The sequence below is a fragment of the Podarcis bocagei genome (genome assembly GCF_964188305.1).
Source record: "Podarcis bocagei genome assembly, chromosome: 6".
NCBI lineage: Eukaryota > Metazoa > Chordata > Lepidosauria > Squamata > Lacertidae > Podarcis > Podarcis bocagei.
Window position 1 is genome coordinate 71275700 of NC_138130.1, and position 9318 is coordinate 71285017.

Sequence of the window (9318 nt, forward strand, 5' to 3'; positions counted from 1 at the left end):
GGGACTGTCAAGAGTCTCCTCCAGCACCATAATTCAAAAGCATCAATTCTTCGGCGATCAGCCTTCTTTATGGTCCAGCTTTCACTTCCATACTAGGGTACTAGGGGCAGTGGCGTAGCGTGGGGGGTGCAGGGGGGGGCCGGCCGCACCGGGCGCAACATCTGGGGGGGCGCGCTCGCCGCCTCCGGAGTCTCCAAAGAGCCTCGGGCGCAGGCTGTAGCACCAGGGCCGCGGCCAAGAAGCCGAAGCTGAAGAGCCCGCTGAGTGCCGCGCCCAGGCAGAGCGCGCTGGGAGGCACCACCGCCAGGGCCTGGCGGCAGCCGCAGCACCTCGCCACCATTCCACCGCCAGACTTGCTCGCACAGGCACGGTCGCCCGCCGCCGACGCTGCTGCCTCTGGCGGCGGACACGTGGAGAGAAACAGCGGCAGCCGAGCGGGAGACTCTCCCTTTCTCACTGCAACGCTCCGGGGAGGGGGCGAGGGAGAGTGTCAGGTGGAAACGCGCGCGCGCCCCCCAAGCCGCATCTTCGCGGGGGTTGGGGGGCGAAGCCACCGGGTATTTGCGCCCCAAATTGGGGCGACTGCAAAAAGCCACCCTGCCAGCAGCAAGCTTCAAGGTCAAAGGCTCCCTTCGAGGAAGCTGCGATCCTCTTTCCAATTAAGTCCCCCCACCCCAGCTCAGTTCAGTGGGAGGTGGATTTCCCGGGTCTCTTGTCCCTTAGAGGGCGCCTCTCATCATCCCGCCATTCTGAGAGCAGGGAGGGCGCCTCTCAGGAGACTTTCCCCCGAATTTGCTTTTCCCGGCTGGATCTGCAACTCTTCTGGTGAGCGAGGTTTAAACCAGAGGCAGGCGCTCCTTCTTGGATGGATGCCTGGAAGAAAAAGACCCCGCGGTCTCTTCCTTTCCTTCCCCTGCAGAGACCAGCCACGTTCCTCAGCCGAGGCCGCCTTGCTTCTCAAAAGAGCCGGTCTACTACAGTTCGTGGCTGCATGGGAGAGCGCTGCTTTCCTTGCAAAAGGCCCCCAGGTTGAGTCGCCGGCACCTCCAGCTATGAGAGGATGGGAGTAGTGGCGTAGCGTGGGGGGTGCAGGGGGGGTCGGCAGCACCTGGCGCAACATCTGGGGGTTAGGGTTAGGGGGCACAAATCCATGGGTTAGGAGGTGCAGATTACTTGCCTTGCCCCGGGTGCTGACAACCCACGCTACGCCACTGACTAGGGGTCTCCTAAGAAGTCTCAGCACCCTGGCTTTTTTCAGCTGGAACTCATCAGAATGCAGTTCCGGCACCTCTCAGGTGGGTGCCATTGCCATGATAAGAGAACAAGGGAGGCGCTCGTGGTGAGTTCCAGCATCTCTTTTTCTAGAAAAATGGCACTGCTCAGCACCCTTAACTAACTACAGCTCCCAGGATTGTTTGGGGGAAACTATGACTGTTAAAGTGTTATAATAGGGCTTTAAATATATAGGAGGATGTGGCATAGCCTAACCTACCTCACAGGGTCAGTATGAGGTTAAAAGTGAAGAGTAGGGGAAATGTAAGATGCCTTGAGCTCCATACAGGGGAAGTGGGATTGAACAGGAATGAATGAATGAATGAGAAAGAGCCCTTTGGGAACAGACCAACATTACGCTAGTAGCAGATTATGCCGAGCTACTTAACACACCACTGCCTGCCCCCAAATAGTGGAAAGGTGGGGGAGTATGGACACTCTTTAGACTTCTGTAGCCAGACCATCTCTTTCCCTCATTCACAGAGAACTGCAATGGGAATAAAGGAAAACGAGAGATATAAGAGTGTTCCAGATAGCTCTGGAATTAGGTCCTAATTTTTAATCTGGCCAGGAAGCATGAGAAAGCTCTTTTAGCTAGTAAAGGATTTAGCACATTGAAGTGATTTTGGGATGGCCTGTGTATAAACCCAGCTGAAAAAAATTGTGCAAACGATTTAGAAAGGACCGTCAGAAAGGTGCAATGCTGAACACTCGTGAAAACTTGGGCCTTGCCTATGAATCATGATTTTTAAAATGTTGGATCCTCCCCACAAGCGCTTCTCGTGTCTAAAGACAGATGTAACTTTGTGTTGCCAACACTGTTGTGAATCACATTTAGCATGAATGCTTTGAGACACAGGAGTTAATTGTGATAGTAATTTCTGTGGTTGTAACTCATAATGCATGAAGCAGGCCTTGTTTTTTGAGTAACCTTCAAAGATGCATATTTTGATGAAGTTTGTGCTAACTTTATTCATATTAAAATATTTTTTTCTTTATAAAAAGTATGTATGTTCCCAGAATTTTAAGCTTCTGGTAATTACTTTACTATCAGCTATGAAATTAGTGCAATCATGTTTTGGATGGAAGGCTGAATGGCCCTGGGAAGGTCATGCATGGCCAGGCAACCTCCAGGACTGGTGAGGGGGCCTAATGTGCCCTCGGGAAAGCCATGCAAGGCCTGGCAGCCACCGGGGCTGGCACAGGCTACCTGGGTCTCAGTATAGCCAGGAGGGGACAGTTCTTCTAGGTACTGAAGACTCCCAAACCAGTAACAAGGGGTGAGGTGATCCCCTTTGGGTCTGTTATACCATTTAGAAAACCTCAGGTGTGGGATTGTTAAGAGAGTGGGTACTTAGCTTCACTTAGCTAAGTGGTTCACAGCAGTAATGTTTAAGTTAAAAGAAAAGAAAGGTTAAAAACTAAATGAAATTAAGGGAGAGGACTTGCTGAACAAATAATTTGAAATTGGAATACAGAAAGGGGAGGTAGGAGGAGGTCAGCAAAGTAAGGTATAAGAAAATAAGGGATCAAAATTATACTTGTTTTTTGTCTGTGTTTTGTTTGTTTTCTTTATATAATTTCTGAAACTTCAATAAATATTTATATAAAAAAAAGAGAGAGTGGGTACTAAAGAGAAGTGCCCCTTGCTCATGAAACTATGTATTAAGCTGTGAAGGAAGTGGTATGGTGTTGAAAATATTTAATTGTAATATCTACATGACAGAAACTGAGTTGAGCATTTTACCAACTATTCTAGAAACCTGAATACTTACCACCTGAAGTGTAATACAGTGGTGCCTCGCAAGACGAAATTAATTCGTTCCGTGAGTTTTGTCGTCTTGTGATTTTTTTCGTCTTGCGAAGCACGGTGTCGGGAAAGTTTTGAAAAAGCTTCAAAAATCACCAAAGTCTTTAAAAACCTCAAAAAAGGCTACCACACCACGTTCTATGAGTTGCTCCTCGAAGTCAAGTCACAACTGTATTAACGGTGTTAAGAAAAAGGAAACAAACTTGCAAGACGTTTCCGTCTTGCGAAGCAAGCCCATAGGGAAAATCGTCTTGCGAAGCAGCTCAAAAAACAAAAAACCCTTTCGTCTAGCGAGTTTTTTGTCTTGCGAGGCATTCGTCTTGCGAGGTACCACTGTACCTCATTTTTAGTAACTGAAGTTTAAAAGTTGTGCCTATAGTATTATGTTTAAGCCTGAGATGTCTTATAGTTCGTTAAAGCAAATCAGTCAACTTCTACCTGAAAGAATCCACTTTGTTCCTGACCCACTTTGTTTCATAAACTACTTTTTGTTTAAGCTTCTTTTCTTGTTTGTTTGATCGGCTCTTGCCTGGGACTCTAAATCATTACGTTTTCCCTCACACAAGTCCCACACTAGATAATGTGGTGAATTGTAGAAATTTGTGTAATTGGTGTACTGTGAGGTGGGTGCACTATATTTAATTGGGGGCAGTTAGTGGAAGTGGATCTGCGACATTATTAATTGGTGGTATTAAGTGGTGGGTCCACTACAGCTTCCGAAGTGGAGGATTAAGGATGGGGGAGAAAATTGATCCAGTTCTCATTTAAAGGCCAACCTCCCTAATTTATACTTTCCAAAACAAGATGTGAACTGAAATACAGCCACCCCTTCAAAATTCACACTTCTCTGAATTTTGCAATGCAGTTCCCCAGCAAGGTAATGTTTATTTATGCCCCGCCCATCTGGCTGGGTTTCCCCAGACACTGGGCAGCTTCCAACAAAAGAGTAAAAGTACATTAACACATCAATCATTAAAAACCAGGATAAAGTGTTCATGGGAATTTTCTTTAAATCACAAACTGAAATATGGAGAACTGAACTTAAAATTGGAAAACATAGAGCAACTGAAACTGACAGCTTCCCTCTTCCCTTGGGAGGGAGATTCTGAAGTGCCCATTTTTCAGCTTCTGTGGTCCTTAAGTTTGTTTCCATAGCATCATTTGATCTATTCAGTTATAGAAAACTAATCACATTGAAGAAGAATATTAGCAGCCTGAATGCTCTTAATTAAAGCAATTTGGGTTTGGAGTGGAAAAGGAGGATTTAACAAATTAGATATTCAGTAAAACAACAAAAGGATTTCTCTGTTGATTTATTCATTCAATATAGTGAACCCTTTTGAGTTATTAACCCATGTAATAGTAATAGAGTCTTAGGCATAAAGAAGAAAAATATATCCCAACATGGAATACATGAGGGGGGAAATGGTTGGGGTTTGCCGCTAACGTACAACTGGTTCTTTTCATTGCTGCCTCAAGAATCCTCATTCTACTTTACAAAAGCACAGCATAAAAAATCCAGTCATGTGAACTAGTGGATATGGATTCATTTGTCCTTAGAGAACAAACATTACTTGGCACTCTTTAAATATTACTTTCCAAACTCACCAGCCACACATACTGAATGTTTTTTTAAAGAAAACAATTGCTCATTGGATGAAACAGGCTCCAGACATTAGATGTAAATGTGCAAACCCATTAAAAATGCTGTTTTCTTTGAGAAGATTTCCTATTATTGCTGTCACTGTTGCAGTTGGGTAGCCTTTATAAGCAGTGTTGCGATTTGTGGAATGCTAACTAACAGCCCTTGCAATTCAGTAAAATTCACAAAGAGCACCGTCAATCAGTCACAGGAATGCTGTGTATTAGTGATTTTGTTCTTTGGCAGTGTCATGCTCTTCTACATAATACATCAGAGTGAAATCAGAGGCATAAACAAAAGATTAAAATGATCGTTCTTCTCTTCATTATCGGAATATAAAATAGAACACTCTCCTCAAGGGCACATTGCAATTTATGTGTTACATATTGTTATGAACTGTCCTGTCCTCTTATTCAAAGCCCATCTATCTTTGTAATGGCACAGACACGACATCAGCTTTATAGGATCCCATTGGCCCCTTGTCAGTTCATGTACTGTAGCTTAGCCCTCTATTTGAATGAAGACACCCACCAACCACTCATTATTCTGTATTATTACATCCAGCTAACATAGAATTACCAGCAAGCAGAGAAAGAGGTAGGATGAATGACCCATACGGTTTTCTTCAATTCCATTGTAATGTAGGAAATGGGATTTAAGGGGTTCTCTGGTGGTTCGATCTACAAGTCCCACTTCCTATGATACAAAAGAAGTGGGGAAAGCAGAAGAAATAGCCACCCACTCCACCCACTACTGCTAGGTAATGTATAAACTGAATGAACTAACAGAGGAAAGAGATTTGGGGAATTTCTGGGTAGAATTTCTGGTTGTTAAGGTAGTTGAAAAGTTCTCCTCCTTAAGTCCAAATTCAACTTCATTCTACTTGAGTTCAGATATTTACCAGTAAAAAAATTAAAATATGCATCACTCAATCTCAGAAGATCTTCACAATGGTAAATTCAATGTTATGCCACATCACTTTCTAAGCTTAATATTGGTTTTAGCACATTTCTCCCAATATTCTCCCCTGTAGTCCAGAATGACTATTAATAGTATCTGTAGCTCAGTCTTAATCAAGTTGGTACCCTCCAGCACAAATATCTCTGGAGGGTATGGCAAAGGCTGTCATAGCTTGACATACTTCAAGCATCTGACTCCTACACTACACTTGATCTTAGACAAAAGATTGAGAAGTGATGGCTACTATTAGAGAGTAAGATAGAACATCTTTTGAAATGGAGCACTGAACTGACCCCAAGAACTGACCCCCAAGTTTTCCTTATCTTCACACATAATGGTCAATTATAGGTCAATGAGATGAGCTGCTGGAAACAACACATCAAATTAATTTCAGCATAGTGGTAGTGGTGGAACAAAGATTGTCAGGACAATGATTTTCCCATTTTAATTGAAGCAGTCTAGAATTTCACAATGCTGCCACACCTGCAAGATGTGTTTCAATTTTTATGGCCTACTAATTTTATACAGTTTGTAAAACTAACTTTAAGATGAAGTTAAAATGTAGGTAACAAGTTAGGCTGGCCTAGAACTATGTTGTTGTTGTTTAGTCGTTTAGTCATGTCCGACTCTTCGTGACCCCATGGACCAGAGCACGCCAGGCACTCCTGTCTTCCACTGCCTCTCGCAGTTTGGTCAAAGTCATGTTGGTAGCTTTGAGAACACTGTCCAACCATCTTGTCCTCTGTCGTCCCCTTCTCCTTGTGCCCTCCATCTTTCCCAACATCAGGGTCTTTTCCAGGGAGTCTTCTCATCAGGTGGCCAAAGTATTGGAGCCTCAGCTTCAGGATCCTTCCAGTGAGCACTCAGGGCTGATTTCCTTCCAAATGGATAGGTTTGATCTTCTTGCAGTCCATGGGACTCTCAAGAGTCTCCTCCAGCACCATAATTCAAAAGCATCAATTCTTCGGCGATCAGCCTTCTTTATGGTCCAGCTCTCACTTCCATACATCACTACTGGGAAAACCATAGCTTTAACTATACGGACCTTTGTTGGCAAGGTGATGTCTCTGCTTTTTAAGATGCCCTTCATGGATCACTGCCCCCTTCATGGATCACTGCCTTGCCATGGTGAAGGGGCTTGAATAACTCAGAGAAACTATGAGCTATGCCGTGCAGGGCCACCCAAGATGGAGAGGTCATAGTGGAGAGTTTTGACTAAACATGATCCACCTGGAGCAGGAACCAGCAAGCCACTCCAGTATCCCTGCCCAGAAAACTCCATGGACAAAGACAGCAGGCCTAGAACTATAGAAACCCATTATTCTCACCCTGGTCATTCTATACTTCTTGGTTTTGCATGTGCCATTCCCCTGCTATCAATATTGAAAAGTGACAGGAGCTGCAGACCACCTCCAGAACTCTACATACTAAAAGAGGCACCACCTGAAATATTATCACCTTGATATGTTGGGGGAATGAAGCTCACAGGTATTCATAATGGAGTTCCCCTGTGTCACACACCTGCATGCTCCAACTCCTTTGAGCTCAGTCAAGCTCTGAGCTTACCCCTTGGCAAATTCACACGGAGCGCAGGAAGGAAATAACCATCCCATTTGATTGTTCTGCAGCAACAGGTAATCAGAGATATATGGCCTTTTGAATATGGAGACTGTGGCTAATAGCCATTGATAAACATATTTATGAATATGTCTAATCATTTAAAAAAATATATCCAAGCAAATGGCCATCACCATATCAATGTACTCCATAACTTAATTATGTATTGCGTGAAGGAACATGTCATGCAAAGCATTTATCAGGTGGCTTTCAACATGGAGATGTGTCTCCAACTTCCCTCCTCCCACTTCAGTTGCCCTGATTACCCAATGACTTTCTGGCTTCTGGCTCTCTTTTCTTTTGCTATGATCCAGTTTAATATCTGTCCTGTGGCTAATGTCTGATCTGCAATTTGATAAGTTTTTCTTCACTCACTTATGATTCTTCTTTTTGTTTTGTTTATTTTTAAAAGCTGTTTTTAAGTAGATCTTTAAAAGGTTTATATAATTTCATAAAACCATGTTTTCCTTGCCTCTTGATAATCTGATCCATTTTTCTACATCAACTGGCTCACTTCTGGCTAGGACATTCTTGAAAATAGATTTGTCTCCTGTGTTTTGGAAATGGTGTCATAAAACACATAAATCACACAATGCATTCCTCACTTTGCTGGTTTTACATTTTATAGATGGCTCCTAGTCTTTTAAATGTTCCAGAAAATCATCAAGCTTTCTTCCTGAGGTGAGAACCAAATGCATAAATGAAAGTCTGTGTTAGGATATTTTGTCTTCCTGTAGCATATGTTTCACTGTGTTAATTTTCAGAAATTGATCTTACAGCTTCCCTATTCTTTTTCTTTAAACAAAATAAAGACCGTATGCTTGCAATGGCCCTGGAAGTCATCTAGGCCAAGTCACTTCTCAATTCAGGATCTGCAATGCAGAGACATTTATAGTATACCTGGCAGAAGCATCTCTATACAGTGGTACCTTGGTTCTCGAATGGCTTAGTTGTCGAACAAATAGGCTCCCAAACGCCGAAAACCCGGAACTAAGTGTTCCAGTTCCACTTGAGTGCTGGAAGCTGCTGCAGCCAATCAGAAGCCGTGCCTTGGTTTTCAAACAGTTTCAGCGTTGAATGGACTCCTGGAATGGATTAAGTTTTAGAACCAAGGTGCCACCGTAAATGCTTATAAATCTCCTGAGGCAGCCTTTTCCACTATTGAGCAGCTCACACCTTTAGGAGGGTTCTCCTAATACAGAGATGGAGAACTTTTTTCAAGACTGAGGGCCACATTCCTTTCTGGACAACCTAACAGGGGCCACATGCCAGAGACAAAAGTGGGTGGAACAATGGCTGCAAATTTCCCTATTCACATTTATACACTCCTCTCTATCCTCCAAGTGAGCAAGAGATGTTATCAAAGCTCAAGAACACATTTCTGCTGGGCAAAAACTCACAATGAGGACAGAAGCAGTTGGCAGGAAAGGGTGGCGGTGATTATTGGAAGAGGAAGGGCCAGTGTGGTAGGCAGGTCATGGCTGAGCATACCCATGGGTGGGAGCACAACCTCATCTCTCCCCCTCCCAGAATGCTGCAGCAATGCAGGTGCAGAGAGGCCACATAAGCACCCCCCTCACTGTGCTCCTGCCTTTAGTTCTGCCAATGTATCTGCACATGCCTTCTCCTCTTGACAAGATGCAGTGACAGTGGTCTTAAGGAGGCCACGTAAGCCCTGCCATTCCTCCCTGCCATCTGTTCCCACCCTTGGCCCCAGCAGATGACCTTCCCACCCACCTGACTCCTCCCAGTAAGCCATGGTGATATTAGTGCCAGGAGGCCAGTTAGCATCTCCAACCATCCCTGCCGTTTGCTCCTGAATATTTGCAAAGTAGGGTAAGGTTCAAAACTGGGCTGGTGAGGGATGTGGCCTGTGGAGAAGGGGTGTGACTGGGGCAAATTACAAGGCCCATATAGAGAGGCCTGGAGGGCTGCATTTGGCTCCCAGTTCACCACTGCTGCCTTACCCTTTTGCCAAAAATTGGATTCCCTACACTTTTCACTCATTGTTTGCAGT